Source organism: Gallus gallus, chromosome 18, assembly GCF_016699485.2.
Source record: "Gallus gallus isolate bGalGal1 chromosome 18, bGalGal1.mat.broiler.GRCg7b, whole genome shotgun sequence".
In the NCBI taxonomy this organism is placed as follows: Eukaryota; Metazoa; Chordata; class Aves; order Galliformes; family Phasianidae; genus Gallus; species Gallus gallus.
The window spans coordinates 6,679,576-6,700,715 of NC_052549.1; the positions used below are offsets into that span (position 1 = coordinate 6,679,576).

Sequence of the window (21,140 nt, forward strand, 5' to 3'; positions counted from 1 at the left end):
TGCTTGAAAGACGTTATGATATCCTTTAAAAAAATAAATTGGTATCTATTCATAATTGTCTCCCCTCAGCCGTCCAGTGAGAATTCAAATACAATTCCCTTATTGCCTGAGAATGCCCCTCTGTCATTTTTTTCTCCTTTAATCAGAATCCATCTTAACTAGCACCCTTCTCTCTTCATTCTCTCTCAGCTAAATACCTGATGTCTCCACTGCTGTCAGTATCCCAGGGACCCCACTCTTTTCCCTGAATCCAGTAGCTACCGAGACTTTAAGTTGGCATCAAGGGATAAAGGAACGTACAAAGGAATTCACTGCTCTTGAAGACACTAGCACTGTGTTATTCCCACTAAAGCTAAAGGAGATTCTAGTTATCATTTTAACCATTCCTGTGGCAATAATGTAAGTCTGAGCAGACTCAGCAATTTTTAAGATGTATGGCTCTTGAACCTGGCTGAGATTTCCAGAGCTGTATCACCAAAGCCAAATATAGACAATATAATCCCTCTACATTTATTAAGCATTTCCTTTTCCTAATCACAAGGATTTGCATTCCCTATGTTGGCCAAGGGATTCTAGAAGAGAAAACTCATATTTTGTTGAGCTTTCTGCTGGACTACATGTGTTGTACAGTCCCTAAGAATATTTCTGAAGTTGGAAAATTTGCTTTTCACTTGTGCAGTGTTTCCTATTATAGAAGCAGAGAAAGGACCAACAAATGAACACTAATTATAAACACTTTAAAAGTTTCTTTATATTCAGGAACAGGATGAAGGGGTGGTTTGTGGTACTTCATACTTGTAGGCATGTGCTATCTTTTTCCCATGCATCCAGCTATATGCAATCTGCATATGGGAGTCTTTGTGTTAAGTGCCTATATTAACAAATATATATCATAGTTACTCCAACAGGCCATAACTGCATTTTTTTTTTCCAGTTTCAAAACTTTAAGAGAACAAATTCCTAGCCATTGGTTGCATTCCTACATGGTATTGAAGAATTTGGTGAGGGAGATAGGAGGAAAAGGGAGTGAAGGGAATTTCCAATTTTTCCATAAGACAAATCCTGGTAAAAGATGAATTAATTTAAGAAACAACAGATGCATATGACTTCCAAATATTTCAGGTCTTTCAGATTTTGTGAGGAAAAATGATGTGTTTTGCTGTTGTCTTTGATACGCAGCACAGACCTACTTCTCACAGTACAGCCCCAGGATTTCTGAGGCTTGGGTTACATTGGAGCCACAAAAGCCTGATTGACAGAGAGAGGCTGACATTGGTCTTGTAGCCCAGAACAACAAGATTCAGTTTTCCCAAGAAATCTCAAGCTGCTGCTTCTAAAGCAAACACTAAGCTACACTAAACAAGCACTGAGGTGGTATTACAATAATCACATGTATCTTAATCTCAGAGGCACTTTTGTGTCTAGTCAGGGATGAAAGCCTTCACAGTATAACGTAGCTAGTGAGGAAAGGAGACATCCCAAAAACACCCTGGGCTAAGTGAAGTGAAACACTGCACGTTCATTCTCCCTTTCAAAGAGCTTAGCCAAGGCTTTACCTTGTCCAATGCTGATTTTCCTGGATGCAAATACTTATGAAACTTCTGTCATGTGCATGTTTTGTCATTGTACTCCAGAGGGCAGTATGGCAATACCTATGAGATTTGTCTACCAACTCATGTAAGAATCCTCCAAATGTACACGTTAAATAACTACTAAATTATTTACAAATAGTTTTTTTGCAGAAGATATAGCATATATGAAATCAACATCTGAGGAAATACTCATCAACATGCCTGTATAAACACCTATATTAAAGCAGTTTATAAGGAGATGAGATTTAAATTGAATACATCAATCTTTGTATACACTTTTATTAGTCTTATAAAATGATTTCACAGTCCCAAGCTAAATTCAAACAACAGAAAACAAAAGCAACTTCCATTACTTAAAATAAAAATAATAAATTTCTCACAACTCTCCTGCTAAACTTCAATTTTGGGTGAGAAAAGTGCTAACATATTAACTGCAAGTGCAACATATCCTGAATTAATGGCTTTTTCCAACATCAGTTACATAGAAACAAGCTGCTTGGTATGCATGTTCATAATTTTTAATGTAAAAATGCTAGAGAGAAGGAAAAAAAATCAAACTTATAAACCCTTTGGAAAACATTAGCTGCTGTTTCCCAAAGGCCTGAGGTCAAAGGGTTGATGATAATATTTGACTAGATTACACTGTAGGAGTAAAATTTACCCCTATTATCATAATCCTTAGTATGCTAAGCTGGCAAGTAGCCAAACCCAAATTAAAAGTGTGCATATGCATATATGTAAGTATATATGCCACAATGCCAAGCAACGGAGCCACCCTCACAGTAACAGCAAAAAAAACTGTTCCTCAAGTTCATTATATAAAATTACAATGGGATCATATTCCAATTGTTTGAATAAAATGACTACAATATGGAGCATTGTTTAGTCAGGGGAGGCCATAAAATTCAGAAATTAAGCCCTAACCTGTATGTAGCTGAAGGTTTCATATAAATAATGCCAGCAAGACAAATGGGAATCCCTATATACTGCAACAATAAAAAAGCTTATGGAGTGTTGCTTTGCTTATTATGGGTTTTATCAGGGTTTCGTTGAGTGAAGCAGCAATTAAACCAAATACGCTGTCCCAGAAAACATTTATGACTCTTCTGTCTACACAGAGCAAACTATACTGAAAGAGACTAAGACTTACACTCAAAACATGCTTAAGCGTTCTTTTCACAAGGGATCTGATGGAATCGAAAATCCATGGGGTCAAATATTTTTTATCCTCATTCCTATAGCACTTGCTTAACCCAATAGGCACCTTTTCCAAACAAATTTTAGGTTGTTTATGATGAAATAAGGACTTAGATTATTTATGAATTCAATAATCCAATAGAGTGTTTTAAAAGGAAGAAATGTAATCCTACATTTGAACAAGTCTTGGAACAAGTCTTGTAGCCCACAGGCATTTTCAGGTCTGGTACGTTTTTCTGGAGCTGTTCAGACTTAAGAAACCTTACCAAAGAATTCTGCCAAAAGTTCTCCTAAGAAAGTTTCAACAAATCAGGATCTTTTGAAGGAAAAATGTGTGCACAGCCGTTTTTATACCAAGGCCTGAACAGACCTAAACAATACTGGGGCTGTACTAACACTGTGTCCCTAAAGAAAGCCCACCCTCCCCACTCAGAAGGATTTATATAAGAAGGGATCAGTATGGGGAAATCAGTAATTAGAATCTGTAAATAGTTAAGTTTCGAGAGAGGTTGGCTAAAAATAGTATATTTCAAAGGAAAATGCATTTTCTCTGTCCTGAACAGACATAGATGCTGCCACAGTATGATTTTGACAGTTCATTAACTTTATCTGACAGCACTGCCCAGAGAAACAGGGATTTTTGGCTGAGTTCTGCTTCACTGTTTATCTGTTTCTTGCAAGTCAGGCAAACCTGCTTTCATTTCCGTTTGTCCACTCGCTTTTTATGAAAATAGATTTTAATAGTTCAGCTAGGAATTTTAATATATGAAACTCAAACTGTGTACAACATTTGCTGCCCAGGTTCAAATGTGCCCCAGTTTAGCTAGCAATACCATTGTTTAGTCCTGTGACAATCAAGTGTAATTTTACCACTGACATGTATAATTATGGCAGTGGACTCATAGCCAAAAATGGATAGAGACAATTGTGAAAAAATCAAAAACAAAATACAGTAAATGTTTATTTAGCTGAACTCTTCAGTGAAACTAAAGTATTTCTATTACACAATAAAAGCAACAATATGGATTGTCACAAAAGTGATAAGGAAAAGTGTCTACCTGAAGTATACCCTTCAGACCTGAAATTTCTATTCAGATCTTCTCCCATAGACACTTTGTTTTAAGAGGGAGAAATGGCTTTCTCTATGCTATGTTTCTCAATGTGTAGAACTCAATCTCTGTGGCACTAAAACAGCGAGATGTTTGGGAAAGAAGCTATGTAATTATGCTTTTTTGTACAACCTTGTAGCAGTACTGGCTGATCTCAGCCAGGGCTGCTAAGTGCTGTTTTTAAAACAAACATTCTTGTATATAGCTTTATTTCACTGCCAACAATTTATGTCAGCCCCTAAGCTGCTCTAATATTTAATTAAAATACATCAATATTATGCTTTGAATGCCAATATCTTGTTGCTTCCAACCACACACTAATTAATGCTGTCCTCATTCACACAGCATTTAATTGTCTGGTTGTTATCTGGAGATATTCCATGGTATTTTTCAGAGCTGGGGGTATACTGGCTTTTTCCAAAAGACACCTGTGCTGCGTGTAGGAAGTTTTTATGAAGGACAATCAGACTCTGTCACCTTCTTTGTCACCTCACTCCCCCCATGATTTCCACATGGCAAGAGTATCAACCACTGCCCTGTAATTATCTTCAGGTAACAGGACTGGCTGCCTGAGGAACTGAAACTGATACAATGAGAAGACTGAAGCAGATACCTAAATGCATGCATCACTTAGCCACAGTACAATTGTAATTCTTGCTCTACAGAAGTTATGATCCAAGGCCCTGACTCTGCAAGCCTTAAGCAAGAGCTTCAGTGGCTCAAAATCAGATACTGAGAATCTTAAAATGCACGACATCTGCCTAAAATCCCATTTCTAAAAGTCATAAACCTGCAGGAGAATTCATTTTGGGGGGAAAAAAAAGTTTCTAGTGCTGTCATTGCACAAAAAAAGACTGGAAAACATGACACAGATGTTTCCTCAAGGCTCAGTAAACAGAAAGCAAATTAAAAAATACCCTTTTTTTTAAAAAAGAAAACTTTCTCTGGTAAAGACCACATCTTTTAAGTCCTGCAGGCCAGCCTGATGATGTTTTAATACCTCCGGCTGACAGAACGATCACTGCGACTATTCACAGAGCATAAAGATAAAAATGTGCAAAAGATCTTTGTCAGATCTGGGCCCGCAGCCAACCCCGCTCCCCAGGAGCATGTCATATGGCACTGCTGCTAAATTTGGCTCAGATTTGTTTTGGTGAGTGCAAAACTTGCCTAGATCCAACGCTGGTTCTGCTTCTGCCATTTAATGCTTTTCCATCACATGTATAAGCCTCTAAATTAAACTTACAAGGAAGCTTTTATCTGGTTGTAGGTGTGTTTGTAAGAAAGTAAGAGGGGTGAAAGAAAACCACACTGAGGAGGGAATCAAAGGCTGATTTCTGAGCCATAAATTATCACTGATTACAGTGTTTAGTAAATTCACTAAAAGCCTCTTCCTCAGTTTCCCTGCCTGCAGCCCACCTGTGGGCAGATGTCCACCTGCCTCTCCCTGCCCAGTGCATTTGTCCCTGTGAAGCCCCAGGGAATCAGCTTAAAAGCAATGGCAGCAAAAACCTAAACACAGGGATTTCCTTCATCTCCAGCACTGTCCCATGTGATATTGGCAACTAAATCTGCAAAGCAAAGGAAATCTTGGGCAATGAATGCATGTGTCCCACCACAGCTCCTTTCCCCCCACTTGCAGTGGTGTATGCTGAACCACTTAGATTTCCTGTGTGAAGGCCCGTGTACAAAATGAGGACACATTGTGGATGCAGCTTCCTGTAACCCCATCCGAGCTACAGAAATGTCAGAAATACGGGTAGAGTTTGCTCTTCTCCCAGTAAAAGCATAAATGGCGCTGCCGTGGGGCAGAAAGCCTGCTATGGCTACAGCCTGCTCGGCCGGGCTGCCCGATCTGTTCCATGAAAGAACAGCCGTTCTTTCCATTACAACCGTCCCAGCTTGCCCTCAGCACAACAGCAGTAGGTGCTGTCTGAGCCTGGCATGCGCAGGGCTTTCCCTGTCCTGTTAGCCCAGCGAAGGCTCCTGTCCCCGTTACCTGAGGGAAGGTTCCTCTCACCTGAAGGAAGGCTCGTCTCCTGCCACCTGAGGGACAGCTTCTCTTTTCTCAGCTGAGGGAAGGCCTCCGTGCTGTCCAGCCCAGCCCCAGAGCTGCATACACCCTCAGCACCCCGCTGGCCCTGAAGCACCTTCCAGAAGTTTCCCGCCGGCGCGGCTCTCCTCAGCACCGCGCGGCTGCTTTCCTGGAGCCGAGCCTCGGCCCTACCGGCGGGGCAGGGAAACAGCCAGTCCTCGTCCCGGCTTCTTCCTGGCCTTTAAGCAGAGGACATGTGGGCTCTCAGGCAGAGGGAATGCAGCGGGACGAGCACAGTCGGTAGGGCTCTGCAGGGGGTGGAAGATGGTGTGCCGCTGGATGGAGGCAGAGGTACTCTTGGGCCCCTCTCAGAGGCGGGAAGGGGATGAAATCCCAGAAATGAAGTGGTGTTCTGAAGGCGTAAACGTACAGTGTAGGCCTGAAGTTGTGATCCTGGTTATGAGGGGGTCTGGGCTTCACCTCAGGCACTTGGGACAGTATCTGGCTTCAATATGCAAAACGTTCCGTTTAGACTCAGTGTAGGAAGTGACTTTCTGAGCTTCCAGCATACATCCCTTCCTACTGACTTAGGGCATTAAGTAATGAAACTAAGTCTGTACCTAGCCTCCCATCTGATGAATTTGACTTTACTGTGTCTAAGAATATCAAAAACCAGCATTCCTTGGAGAGGTTTATGGTAATAAAAATGCTAGATGATGATGAGTAAAATAACAGACATCCAAGCTGTAATGTGTCTGAGGTGATGCTCCGTTTAAAGCAAGCAAGCATTCAGTCAGAAGCAATGACTTTTAGAGCAGCATGGTACCACACAGGTGAATTTGCAGAAGGCTTCAGTGGTCTCATGAAAATTCACAATGATCTATGAAATGAGACACCCCAAAGGAAACTAAGAGCTAATTTGGGCTGTTTCAGAAGCTGCTTTTTGCAACCCGGTATGATAGAAAGCCTGCTCCTTTTCCTGAATCTTTTTCTGTTTGGCTCCTTTTGTATATGAAATGCTGAGCTGTTTATTGTTCATTCCTAATTTTGAATCTCTTTGAAACAACTCAATAAAACCTAAAATGACCTAGCTTCGCTTTGGCCACCAGGAGTTTCATATGGTTCTAGTAGTCGCTCATGTTGAAAAATGAACAACAAAAAAAGTCATGCTGCATTTATTACCAATCTTTGCTTTCCTTTTTCATTCCTTTTCTCTCTTTCCTCATCCTCCAGTGTGGCTGTGGCATTGAATACGACTGAGGCAGAGTGGGTTCCAAGTTCTGGTACTTATTCTTGGCTCATTAATTTTTGGCAAAGAAGAGACATTTAAAAGGTCTGACGTTCCTAGGGTAGGTGGTGATTGATCTTAAGTCAGCAGAGTCAGTGTTTCTGTTTTTTTCGGACTCATAGTAGTGTTATTCCATAAGAACCCACAAAAACAAAGCAATTAGGCTGTCTTGATTGGAGGAATGGTGGTGGCTGAACCATCCTCAGGACTGAAGATAGCAGATTTCCATGAGACTAACTTTTCTCTACTTATTTCTTAAGTCTGCCAAAATCTATTTTATAAAAAGACAAGGTAATGCTGTTGTGCTTAAAGTGTTATCTGAATTATGCCAACTGTGCTCTTCAGGAATGTGACATTGTGAAATGAGATTTCCACACGCCCACAGGAATGAGCAGACACTGTATTTATTAGCCTAGTAAAAATACAATCTTATATCAATAACACCCAGCCTCTCTCTCCATTTCTTCCTGTTTGTGTTGTGTGTCTGAGTTAACCTTGTTCTAAGCCAGTGTTGCCAGGTGTACCCACCAGAGTCTACTCATTGGAGCTGTGAATAGCAGCCAAAAATAGCTAGCCTTGTTTGGATGATCCAGTAGAGGTAATAACTGAGAGCCAGTGAGAGTGTATGCAAAGGATATGCACAGCTATTGGCTGCTGGAGCTTTTAATTTGTCTGCTAAAGATGAAGATGCAACATCATGATGTGGAGGACTATTAGCTGTCTGAACAGGATGGTTAGGAAGTCACCGAGTGCTAAATTCAGGAATTTAAGTTCAGTTCGTGCCTTAAGATATGTGGCTATTGGGTACGTTTGCTTAGCCAGTACCTTTCTTGTGACATGGTTTCCCTGTCTCTGGAGCAGAACCATTTTGTTAATGAAATTGAATGATTAGAAATTTTAAAAATGGAAAACTTCATTTTGGTTAGGCATATAGCTGGATGACAAAGGCACAAAAGCCAGAAATGAGGAATTTCTGTCAGACTTTTTCTAGAAAATAAAGATTGCAGAAGAAGATTGCTTTCTTTGAATGTCAGTGTTTGATTCATTCTTGTCTGAAACCCACTAAAACTGAATTGTTGGAACTTTAGGAGAGCCAGATAGCTGCAAAGAGTCTGCTGAAGAGCCTGAAAGAAGTGAAAGGCTGCCTGTGTTATTTGAACTTTAGGAAGGAATGAAGAAAATGTTATCTAACTACAGTGCTGAGTCATTTTAGCCTTAGGAGCTGCTTAGGTCAGCTGAAAGATTGGGAAAGAAAATACTGAATCAAGTATTTTATTGTGTCAGCAGAGGGTCCCTGCTGCAGTGTGGGCTGAAACTTGGAAGTGGAGATCTAAAAGGAAACATTATGAACAGCAGCTGCTTGAAAAGTAGCATGATATCTTTGTTTCTGAGGATTTTCTGAAGTCATAGGAAATCCTGCCATATCTAAAACTTCTGATATTTCCATAAGGAGTGCTCGTATCTTTGTTAATTATGTTCTAGCATAATTACATTAGTGCTTGCTTAAGAAAAGCTTGGTTACACAATCTTTCCACATATTAGCTTCACCTTGAGCAAAATTGCCAAGTGCATCTATGTGAGTTTGAAGCCCAGTCTTCTAGAGCTTGAATCACGTTTGATATTTAGGAGAGTGTTACCTGTGCCCTATTGCCAAAACATATAATCCAATCTTTTTCTTTAAACTCTTTCAACTAAAGGTCTCAATCTCCTTGTGAACTTCTAAATGAATAATTTCATTCTATCTATTTGCAAAATATTTATTGACCCTCTCCCCATATGATGATGCCTGTATGATTTGCCCTTGACCAATTTGAGAATTTCCTGACAGCATGGTATGTTGCTGGCAAATACTTCAGCTGGGGCTCTCAGGGTTTCTTCTATTTATAAGAATTCTTCTGTCATTCCTATGAGCTCCAGTGATCAACACTTCACTCTGGGCTTTGACCACTTTTGTGTGTGCCTCAAAACCTTGTTTCATTTCGCATCCCAAATATTAGTAATAATGTCTCCAACCTTTTCTTTACTTTTTGTTCCGCTCCTGAAGTAGAATTCTATTCCAATCCATTGTTTTTTTCCTGCTATACATGTTGCAGCATCTCTAGCTGCGAGATCTGTTCTGGTAGCAGTTGTAAATAGCTCAACTGTGGGAGGGGTTTCTTTACATAAATTGTGAAACTGTTTGTCTTCTATTAGTTTTTTACAGTAAGTAAAAGAAACAAAGCTTTTACAGCTAAATAGGTTCTCTTAAGAGTGCATTAAGAGCTGCTTTAATCTGTTTTACTACAATGCATCCAATGAACATGTTTGGTCCCTAGCATCTGATGAGATAGGTTATGTAGGATAGCTCCCACTTTTCAAATCAAATGCGCGAATGAATTGTACTCCTGTTGTCAATCAAATGATGTTAGTCCACTAGGTGTCTTGACTAATCAGATTTTCTGATGTTTCTTCTTCACTAGTGCTACTTCACATGACTCTGGAGTTCCATTTTGTCCTGTGATCACTGAGTTGTTTTAGTACATTAACTCTTTACACTGAAGTATATTCTATTGAAATAGGTGCAAAATCTGTGGCTGAAATGCAGACAGAAATTGACGAAGGAGATGATGACATGATTAAGATGCTGTTGCCTTCTATGTGTGTCTGCAAAAAGATCCTTCATTCAGGAGATGGAGTACAAGGAAATTTCCACCAGATTCCTTTCTCCTCACTTTTTCTTCAGCTTACTATCCACCCAAAAGGGTGAGAATGCCACCTCACTGGTAGGCTTGTTCGTAGAAGGTTGTGCTTAGAGCCGTGTATTCATAATTATGTTGTCTTCTTGCTCTCCAACACAGCCATATGAATGAGATCATAGTAAGAAGTGGTTGCTGTCTGGCTCCTTGATACCTTTGCTTGCAACCTTAACGATTTCTAGTATCTGAACACAATTTTTGGGGAAGGACTTTGAAAGAATTTTTTCTTTAAAATGTAGTGGTATTGCCAGATTCATATCCTGTGTTTTCAATTCTTAAATGATTATTTCATCCCTACAGTGAGTATACTTTGAATATCAAGATTCAGCTCCTCTGCATTCAGATTATTTCAGAAATTTCAGATTATCGATTGTAATTCAAATCATCATTGCCCCTGTATTAAAGTTGTGTTACCCTAAGTATTAGAATAAAATTTGGATTTGGGAGAATGGATCAAAGCACTGAAATTTTTCTTCCACCACAGTCTAACATTTTTTTCTTTTTTCATTTAGTGTCAGGAAGTGGTGCAGTGTTGGCAGCAGCGTATACCATCCCTGAGGAGGCTGGAAGTGAGTATTAAAAACGTTTGGGCCTGCATTAAAAAATGAATTTTACTGAACTCTAAAAAAATACAGTAATGGAACTGCCTCTGTCAGTAGTTTTTTATTTATTAATAGACGTGATTATTTTCTAATGGATATTTAAATCCTTACCTGAAGTAATAGATATAAGATCATTTTAAAGGAACAGATAACTTTTGAATACCACGATATTAATATTACTGACTGATTAAAAATCCTTTTACAGTGCAGGTATACCCTCATGAGCTTCCTAGCAATATTTGGTAGTTTTCTGGGGGTTCAAAATGCCACTGGAGGACAGATGACATGCGATAGGATATCATTACAGTCTAATGTGTTACTTCATGGTCTCAGGTTGCTTTTCTTTGAGTAGCTGGATACTATCAGCTGTCTGTTTCTCATCTATTGTTTCTTTTCCTCAGCAGCTGAGTAAGTGGGAGATGACAGAGCCAACGCACTGCCTGTGTTAGAGGAGCAACAGAACTCCGAAAGCGATATAAATTATTGGAACAGTGCTCATCTAGGGAATTGCAGACAGACAAAGCAGCTCTGAGGAAATGCATCCCTGTCAACAAACATTTGTTTCAGCTGAGGCTTGAATAACAGCAGAAATGAAAAGCAGAATAATCTGGTGAGGGGAAAATGAACTGCAGCCAATGTAAGTATTTTTGAATAATTTGTTACAAAGTTCATGGATCTGATGAGCAGATTACTACATGCATTTCTGGACATAATTTTTTGTCTTTGAAGAACAAAAATTGCTTTTCCTTTAATGTGATGCGTGGGCAGATTATTTCTTTTCTGTTCTCTGAATATGTGGAATGGGTATTTTATATGAAGAAAGGAATTTCAGATATTTGTAGGGGAGAAAACTCTTATTTTGCATGCCAAATTTATACTGACATTTTGATATAAGTATATACTGATACTTTGGCTGTCTGGTCAATATCTTTCAATGGAACGTTCTTATAAGCAACTAATTGTAGTATTTAAGACAGACAATTTCATTTCAATTTATGAAATTAGTTACATTTCTACTGTTTTCTTCAAGCGTCGATTTATGGGACTATGTTGATATTTGTTACATACCTGCATTCATGCTTGAGCGAACTCAGTGCTAAAACTGGCAGCTTATAATGAGTATAGATACATTTTTATGACAGTCTGATACAAACTTTTTTATGAACAGTTTTTCTTTAGTTTGATTCTCAACAAAAAGGTGTTGGTGTGTGTTTCTGATAGCTAATAAGAAAATTTTGCCATTAATATACACTTCATGGGTCTAGTTTTGAAGGGAACAAATTAACTCCAGCCTATGGAAGATTAAGGAGCTCTGAATTGTGCAATCAACCTCAGACTGCCATGACAGATAAGTTAAGAAAGGCTCACTTGGATTTTCTGAAATTAGCCTGCCGTGATTTCTCACTATGTTTTCCAAACAATGCACTTTAGCAATGAATTGAAAGCTCCCAGCCTGCTATAGCAACGGTTTTTAGAACTGTTTTCAGAATCTCTGTGGGGAACTGCAGCACTGCACCAGCCTAGAATATTGCGTGTTTCATTAATGTATTAAGAAAACTTTCTGAAGTGGTGTAACTTAGCATGAGTGTATTTCCTCTGAGAGATTTTGATTTGGCTGTATCTTGTCTTGTCTAGATAAATTCCGATTTATGTACATAAATGGTCTCATGGAGGCTGTGATTTCTAACAGAAAAAGCTTGCTCTGCAGATACGTGTTTCAATTTGATTGACTGTTGTGGAAGTAGCATGACATTCTTGTCTGTGGTCTTTTGACATACTCGGTAGTGTGGTACTGCTTTCTGTTATTAAAAAATGTTTAATATATAAACGTACACTGCTAGGAAAGTCTCCAAAGAATGTACCTAAAAACTTTGTTCTGAGTTCAATACAAGCTATGGCAGATGAGCAGCCAGCAGTTCACCTAGTAATTAATATCTCTTTCCTTTGTTTCCACTGTGATGTCATATTCAATTACACTGCATCTTAACTGAAATTTTGCTGATTTGGTTTAAAACTTTACTGCTGGTCTCCACAGGAGATGTCTTGCAATTCTTGTCTTTTTTAATCACAGAGCTCCCCTAGTTAGCTCTTCATTATTTTAAATTCTTTTATTTGGTTTCTTTAAGGTTGATGGTAATCTGAAGCGACCACTTGATTCAGTGAAAAATTCAGATCGTCCAGTAGAACAATGAAAATATCAGATCAGATGTCTGTACCAAAAATCTTTTGTGGAATATTTTTAGGGGAAGATCAGTTTACTCTAAAAATTACATAGCTAATTAATGTATCTGTTTTAATATTATGAAGTATGAACCTGGAATATGGTGGCTTACTCAAAGAAACAGAGACTATTATGAAGATATTTATTACATAAAGTATTAAATTCCCCATGGAATCTTTTTAAAAAGAGGATTAAGCATGAAGTAATTTCAATTCCCTTGTATATGTAGTACATTAAGACTTCCCAGAGTAACAGCAAAATACTCTTGCTTCCTCACCTTGACTTGCAGGACAGGAAGAATGACTAGAACTCTGATATTTTTGCTTGGATAATGGGAGGTTCTACATAACTGTTTAGCAAGGCTATTGATGTGAAAGATGAGCTAAAATGAATTCTACTGCTTCTGAGGCCTAAGGTAGTCTACAGGCAGTATAATTGTGCTACCCTGGAGTAGGAACTTGAGAGACAATTACACACAAAACATGGACTGCACATAGTAGATGTGGCATATGACTCCTACACCTGACTGCATGTCAGAGGGGTTTAGCACTTTGCTTTCTCTGGCATTTTTTAAAATCTCACATTATTTGAACTTTACAAACTTACGATCAGCCTAAAATGGATGACTAAGTAATATTATTTGAATAACAGAAGAACCAACAGTCATTAGCCAGGATTATGACCCATGTTTCAGTTGCTACTCACTCCAGCAACTTCTGTCAGGGAAAATTTACTATGTTTCAACTTATCAGTATTAGTTTAGCTAGAGCTGTAAGGGGCACAGTGCAGACTACTTTGTTTTCTGGCTCAGTATTCAATTGCAGAACCCAGCTATACAAAAACATACTTTTCTGGATTCAGCTCACTAGAGACTGCTTGTCACTGGTCTCCCCGGAATCTTCACCCTTTCACCCATCACCTGGTTATTGCCATCTTACTGTTAAAATCACACAATATATAAACTATATATTTTGTATATTGTGGTACAATGACAACTAAGAATAAACTATGTATATATATGCATATATATATATATATACATTCATTGCTTTTACAGCCTCAGATATTTCACACTTTTCATGTAAAGCTCCGAAAAACTTTAGTGGGATACTCTCAATTAGAGGGAGGACACAGTCCTGCAACTGCATGCTGCTCAAATGTTTTCTAGCACAGATGTGAAAGCAGTTGGCTGTACTCCAGTGTCCTTCATTAAAGGTAAAGAGGTAAAATAAAAGCACAGAATTGAGTGGAGAGATTCAGAGCACTGGTTCATGCCCTTTATATGTAAAGAAGTATGCCCTATAAAGATCAGATTGAAATTTTCTGAAAGGATGCATGAAATTTCTCCTGCTCTTATCCTCTTATGCCATTTTCAGTGACTATAAAATAAAACCTGTGGTTATTAAATATAGAATGTATATTTTGCTGTGGTATTCCTCTTCCATATATAGTTATCAAGATAGCTACAGATTATTTAAAGACAACCTTTTGGCGTAATTAATATGTCAGTAAAGCAAACCAAGTGTTTCTCTTTATAAAATGTCTTTCAAGCATCCTTGAGGACACATTAAAGAAGTCATATTTAGTAAGCTAATTAGCATGATCAGAGCGTGCATTCCTTCCTTATGATTAACTCTGTGGCACTGAAAGGAAAATTCTAGGTAGAACTCATATAGTGACACTAAGTACATAGATTCTTATATTCTGTACTGGAATGCATGACACACTGGCTACAGTTTAAGTAACTGTTTAAAGCAGCAAAGACATAATTCACCTGAAAGTCTGACTTTTCCTCAACAGAAATACACAAGGCATTAAACAACTTGGACAAACAGTCTGGAAAGTTTCATTATGGCTCATCTTGTTACACTTTGTTCTATTTATGTAATGGCAAATTCTACTCTGAGTTCTGCTCTGTAATGCTGGGCCTTCAGCTTTTTTATGAAAACATAACAATTTCCAGTATCTATTTACCATAAAGTAAAGATAATCCATACATAGATTAGAACCACTTTTATCACTTTCTTTATGTTAAATATTTAAGAGAGAAAGAATATTACAAAAATACTAATAGTGGCTGTTTTTTGATAGTATCAATAAGAACTTTGCTCTGTAACACTGTGCTCAAGGAATAGTATCAGTATTGATGCTCAAGAATACTATTTCATATAAACTGGTGTTACTATACAATCTCAGTTTAGCTGACTGAGCTATGCTTCATTTAATGGGAGAAACAACAGTGTTTGGTCATATAATTGTGGCTGTAGTAGGATGGAAAACCAAATGCTCTATTCCTTGGAGTCTGATCCTGAAACAGGTGAATGGCATGGTGTTTAACAGTGCACAGCTGTTAACAGTACACAGCTGAAGTGATGAGTTCTTCAACAGAATTGTGTAACTTAAATTCTGATTTATATGTGCACTTAATGTGGTCTACTGTCAGCTTTCCTTGTTTACTTAAAGTCTTACTTCAGCTATAGTGAGATATGTCATTGTAGCTCCAAGTGAAGCTCTCTAATTTCAATTTTATTGCTGTTTTATATCAGTCTATCAATTTCTCTCCATTTAGGGATCTTATCATGCATTTGATTGTCAGAAGTCCATCTGATTACTTGATAAGTTACCTCTAGTAGAAGGCATACTAATACTTATCTTTAGATTAAACTCTTGGTTATTTTAAGCCAACAGGTTTGTTTTAAAATAAGTGGGATTTTGTAACTGAACTAGCTTTAAAAGCATCAGTCTTTGGAAATAATTATTGCTCTAACCTTTGTTGGCCTTGAGAATGTGTTCTCTAGTGAGTTTTGTGACTGGATGCTGATACTTGGGAGATGAGTTTATTTAAATTAACAGGCTGCAGTACGTTATTGTGAAAATGCTAAACAGTACCATATCTTGAAGGATGGGGAGTTCATAATGCTCTGCTTCAGGACATAAGTTACAGTATGGATCTTATGATTTCAGTCACACAGATAAGGAAGAAATACTGATTTAGAGCCATGCTTACAAAGTTATGTGAAACAAACTCTGAACTGAAACAAGTTCAGATTATCTTTCAGCTTTGAAACAAAGTAGGAATGTGCCATATAATGTAATTTTAAAATATTAACTTTCAAAAATTAGATGCCACAAGAAGATACTGCTCAAGGAACAGGTTAATGATGTTTCATTATTAAAATATTTCTGATTAATAAGTACTTATAAGGAATAGATTGCACTGCTTCCAGTAATTACGTCTAATTGGTATATTTGGCACTATGGCACTGTGAATAAAAAAAAAAAAAGGTCATGAAAATACAGATTTCAGTCCGACCTCCTGATTACTGTGTGTTTTCTGATTTTCCAATACAATCATCCCACAGAAGAGAGAAAGGGAGAACGAAGTCATATGTTCCGTCTTTACTACTACATTCCTTAGAGGGTTCCATATGTTTACCTTTAGCTGACTTTAGATTCTGTGTTTTTGTGGTTGCTGGCAAGAACTGTTGAATTCTTTCATGCCTATTGCTTTAATAAGGAATGTAAAGCCACATAAAGAATAACACTGGAATACTAGAGTATGAAGCACAAATAATCTCTGATGAGATGCATATCTGGAGCACAGATTAGGAATGCTCTGCACCCAATTCTTTATTCGGACTGCTAGATTTAAAAATTCCAAAAGGGGGCAATCTTACCCTCTGCCTGAAAACATAAATATAGTTAAATTGAATTAAATTGGGGAAATCCAGCATAGTACTTTTAAGGTTCTCATTTACCTTACAAAGCTGAAGGGTAGTGTGTAAATGATAAGACAATTCTTAGGCATTTGGCTTTTTATTTTTTGAATTAAATTTCAAAAGCATTACTAGACTTTAAACTTTATTAACTGCAATACTATGAATACATGAGGTCACCCTCCAAGCTGAATGATTAAAATTACCTGATGCATTTGTCTGATGCATTTAACTGTAGAGATCAATCCTGCTGTTGAGTGAGAGAACCACAGAAATAAGAAAAAAACAAAAAAACCCAAAACAAACAAACAAAAAAACCCCAAAAAGCTCTTACATTGTTCTTGGACATAAGCAAATCTGTGGTTGAGATTTAGGCAAAAAATAGAATCTCTAAAAATAGAAGCTCGTCTCTTTCTCCAGCTGATTGCACCTTATGAATCTAAGACAAGAAATGTGTTCTCTCTTGGAAAAGTGACAGCTAAATTGGTGCAAGTGCTATTTACAATTTTTTATCATTCCATTGTTTAAGTGAGAGAAATTATTTTTTGAAAAAAACTTTCAGGAAATGTGTTTGCCATTCATTTTTAGTAACTTTTTTATTATATTTTTTTTTTTCCAGTAAGAAGTGTCCAAATTTCCTTTTTATATGCTTTCTAAATAACATGCTGTAGATTCATCCTTTATAATTTCATGGCAACAATAATTCAACTATAAGAAAATTAAATGTTTCAGGTATATGATATGTGCAAGCTGCCAAAAATATTACTTCTATAGGTATCTGAAAGCCAATATCAAGCAATGTGGAAATGTCTTAGGAGGAAAAAGCCATGAACATAAAGTGAGGGTTAGTTGCAAAAGGCATCTGCAAGAGTTTGGGAAAAGCGCTTTGATACTGGGAAGAAGTGGAAAGCAGCACACGTAAAATGGAGAGAGCAGACATGTCCTGGTCACTGGGGGAAAGTGGATAGTTTGCAGGCAAGATGCCATCCACATTCCTTCCCTTTCCAGTCTCTGCCCCTGATGTAATGCAATAAAGTCCATTGTGTAGCCAAGTCTGTATCCCTGTCTACCCTGTAGTGCCATGTCATTTGAAGGAAAAGATGGGGTGTTTGATTAGACCAAAAGATACAGTTTGAGCAGAAGAAATAAGACAAATTTTCAGTTATAAAAGACATTTGTTACATCTGAAACTGAAATGGTGACTTTCAAGATGAAAAAGGATTGATTGTGTTTATTCTGAATGGAACTTAATGTTGCTGATTACATAAACAGTCCATGAGAGAAGAGGGACTGGCAGCTGTGCAGTAGAGGAAGATACAGGCACTGAGAAAACTGTTACTGTTGGTAGTTCCTTTGGGGTTGATCAAGAGAGACAGGTAACTATCTAGCTTGTGTAAAGTTAACTTACAGTTAAGTGATGAGTTCAGGGGAAAGTTGTGAAGGGTCGTAAAATCAGAGTTTCTGTGAAGTCTGTTAATTTTGGGTATTAGTGTTTTAATTTCCAGAATGAAATACTAAAGATATTTTGTAGGTTATTTTGAAGATAAATATTAAATCTGAGATAAGTCTGGGAGGGAAAGGATATATTGCAAAGAACATTTCAGCTTCCTTAGATTGAATCAAACTGGTATTGAAAAAGCAGTCTGCAAAGAACTAATGAGGAGCATTCTTGCTCCTGACTGCATATCCCAGCGTGCTAGAATCATACCCTTTCAGTTGTCTCCACATAACACCTTTCTGAATATCCTTTAAGACAGAATGTCTGCTACACAATGATAATTCTGGCAGCTTGCAGATAACCCCCTACCCCCTACCTCAGAAACCAATACCTCAACTGAAATAGTCCCATCATGCTGAAGTGAAAGATCTGGAACCTTAGATGTGCTTACTCTCATAGGACAGATGAGAGCTGCTCTGCTTGGAAAGAAACAGGGAGATACAACTGAGAGGTCTGTTCCAATCTTGGCTCAATCTTAGATTTAGTGAGAGAACACTTCTAATGTTTAAAAGATTTTAAAGTTTTCAGAGACTTTTGAATGCTGATAATTATGAATTAAAACGTAATTGGTCATTAATTTCTGTTTTTCTTGCTGTTCATCCTGGTAATTGTGGGGCGGCATATTTTCCCATGATAAGAACAAACCCTACAATTAGTCATTCTAAAGCTGATGTTTTACTTTACTTTACTTATCAGTTACAGCTGATGGATTACTTGTAGTAAGAGCTGCAGCTTGTGATGTTTGCAAGCTTGAGCTCCAGTCCATCCAGTATGAATAAAGAAGCACAGATTGCCCAGTTGTGTATGCTGAAGTTGCTCTGACCCCTGATTCACAGCCAAGAATATGGCTGGTATAGTAACAGTTCAGTAAAGCATTATGGTTAAGTATGTTTTCATAAAATGTAAATGAAACTAAAATAAATTATAGTACCACTTTATTTTTATTGTGATAAGCAGTATACCTAAGAAATTAATATGATTTTTTTTTTTTTTTGCCTTGCTTTGCATTCATGTGATGTGAACTATTTTAAACCCAGCTGTACTTTTTCCCCTCTAGAGAAGATGGCCATCCCCATTGCCTCGCTATCTATTTACAGTCTGAAAAGAGTCATTTGGGATTTTGTCTTTCTGAAATAAACATTTGCTTATGGATTTTTTTTTTATTGTCACATCCATGGCATTTTTAAAGTAAATAGGAGTACAAGGTTTATATTATTTTAAATGTATATTGTATTTGTCTTCCCAACACTGTGGTTTCTAGTACTGTGAATAACGTAGTATGGAGCCAGCCTATTAAACAGCCTGTTTTTGTAAGGAAACTGTTAGTCCACCTACAATATTCTATTGCTTACTGTGTTCTTCCAATATGCTTAGCATTCCACAACCTAAATGATCATTTGTTGAACAAATTCATGCTTTTATTAGTCAAAATACAGAGAAAACAGAGCCCCCCTGTTTCAAGATATTTGCTAATGCACGGTTAATTATCACATATAGCTTACTATAATTCATTTTACAGGGAGACCTCCTGCAGGTAACATACTAGCAGTTTATGAAGCAAAATAACCTCACTATAGATTAGAACTGTTTCACTACTGGTCAGACAGTTGCTGCTTCTAGGCCTTCTCACTTCACATTGCTAATTTGAACAAGGCTTTATTTTTATATTTGTCAGCAGCAAGACTGTAGCATGGTTGTTAAACCTCTCCCAGGCCTAATTAGAGTAGCAATGCTAGCATTCATAATGAATCTCGTGTCCTGGGTTGGAGGAGGTAGCCGTGGTGCTACAGTAGCTTCCTGGCAGACAGTTGCTGGCAGGTTTAAGGTAGCTTGTGGCTTGCAATATTAAGTGACTGTTGAAATTCATTGACTCCACTGCGGCTTATGTGTCTAGATGACAACAAGTTTACACGGTTCTTTTATAGTTACAGCAAATGGGTCCATTTAAATATTTATTAGGTGATTATGGTGATGTGAAATGGAAAAAAATTGCAAAGTACAGTATTGCATGTATAACTGTCTTAACCGTATTTTTAACAAAATATGCCTGTGGTATCATTTGAAATTACAGCATCTTTTTTTTTTTCCTCATAAATATTTATAGTGTATCAGTAGCTAGGAATGCTAATTTATTTGCATTTTGTTTCTTATTTAATTTGACAGGCATTTGGGTAGCCATTAAAGGCACTCACTCTGATTTGAATGAAGGATATTTCAATCAGCAGCTGAGTGACATTTTGATGGGTGTGGATGCAGTTCAGTTTTAAGAGTTCTTCTTGCCTTTGCGAGACACAGAGAGGAGGAGTATTCCCTGTGTGTTCTCGATGACGGGAGCACCCAAAGGAAGTTTCCTGCTCTAAAGCTTTTACATTTGAAGAATCTGTCATAGTGTTTTGGATGAAGGGTAGTCAACTTGTTTCATTTTATCCTTTACCTGGCTTAATGAAATTGAAGAGAACACAAAAACCAGGTATAGGTTTTCATAAAAATGAACCAAGAGTTGTCAGAAATTATTAATATGAGTAGGATGCCAAAAAAGAGCTATCTCATATACATAGATAAAAAGATTAAATGTGTATGAGAGAAAATGAAATCTAATTCACTGACAGCTTTGTAACTACTGTTAACTTTCTCATAGCAACAGAAGAGATTGGAGCAAGTCAGTCTCATCCAGGGGATTAGGAGAACGTGACAATGATATCCAAAGGTGTCAGAGCAAATATGTACATTGATGGAAAATAGGCATAAGTGAGGAGAAATCTTGCATAATGCAGTAAATCTTCTCTGAATATAAGTTTGAGTTTATATAATACTTAAAGATAGTATTAGAAACTTCCTCTTTGTAAAAGGAATAGTTAAATAATGGAACCATTTCACTCACAGTATTATCACTGATCTTTGCTGTTATTTATGCATATAAAGTTGCTACAAGTGGCTGAAGTAATTCAAGTCCATTCTCAGACATTGCTCGATATGTATTCACAGGTCTGATCTGTGCCTTTGCAATTCAGTGTAAATACTTCTTTTGTAGACTTTCATCAAAGTAAGTGAGATTATGCCAGAGTGTACACTTATTTGAGGACACCTTCCAGAACCACAATACACAGCTCAGCACTGCTGTGGGCATTGGTCTGTGCCTTGTGAACA

General features: G+C 37.6%; 1 protein-coding gene and 1 long non-coding RNA gene across 11 annotated transcripts in view; one reads left to right on the forward strand and one right to left on the reverse strand.

The window, feature by feature from the left end:
* LOC121107127 overlaps positions 1-6,041 on the reverse strand; it is a 22,721-nt gene extending 16,680 nt beyond the window's left edge. For both annotated transcript variants that reach the window (XR_005840702.2, XR_005840700.2), the window contains exon 1: positions 5,919-6,041. This is a non-coding gene — a long non-coding RNA (uncharacterized LOC121107127). The remainder of the gene's footprint in view (positions 1-5,918) is intronic.
* A 26-nt stretch (positions 6,042-6,067) lies between these two features.
* The window catches only part of ANKFN1 (ankyrin repeat and fibronectin type III domain containing 1), a 113,490-nt gene continuing 98,417 nt past the window's right edge, over positions 6,068-21,140 (forward strand). For 6 of the 9 annotated variants that reach the window (XM_040649718.2, XM_040649723.2, XM_040649730.2 and 3 more), the window contains exons 1-3: positions 6,068-6,233; positions 10,469-10,525; positions 10,960-11,195. The gene's annotated coding sequence lies outside the window, so the exon portion shown is untranslated. Of the gene's footprint in view, positions 6,285-10,468; positions 10,526-10,959; positions 11,196-21,140 lie in introns of all 9 variants that reach the window. The other 3 variants (XM_040649721.2, XM_040649724.2, XM_040649720.2) reach the window with 3 other exon arrangements.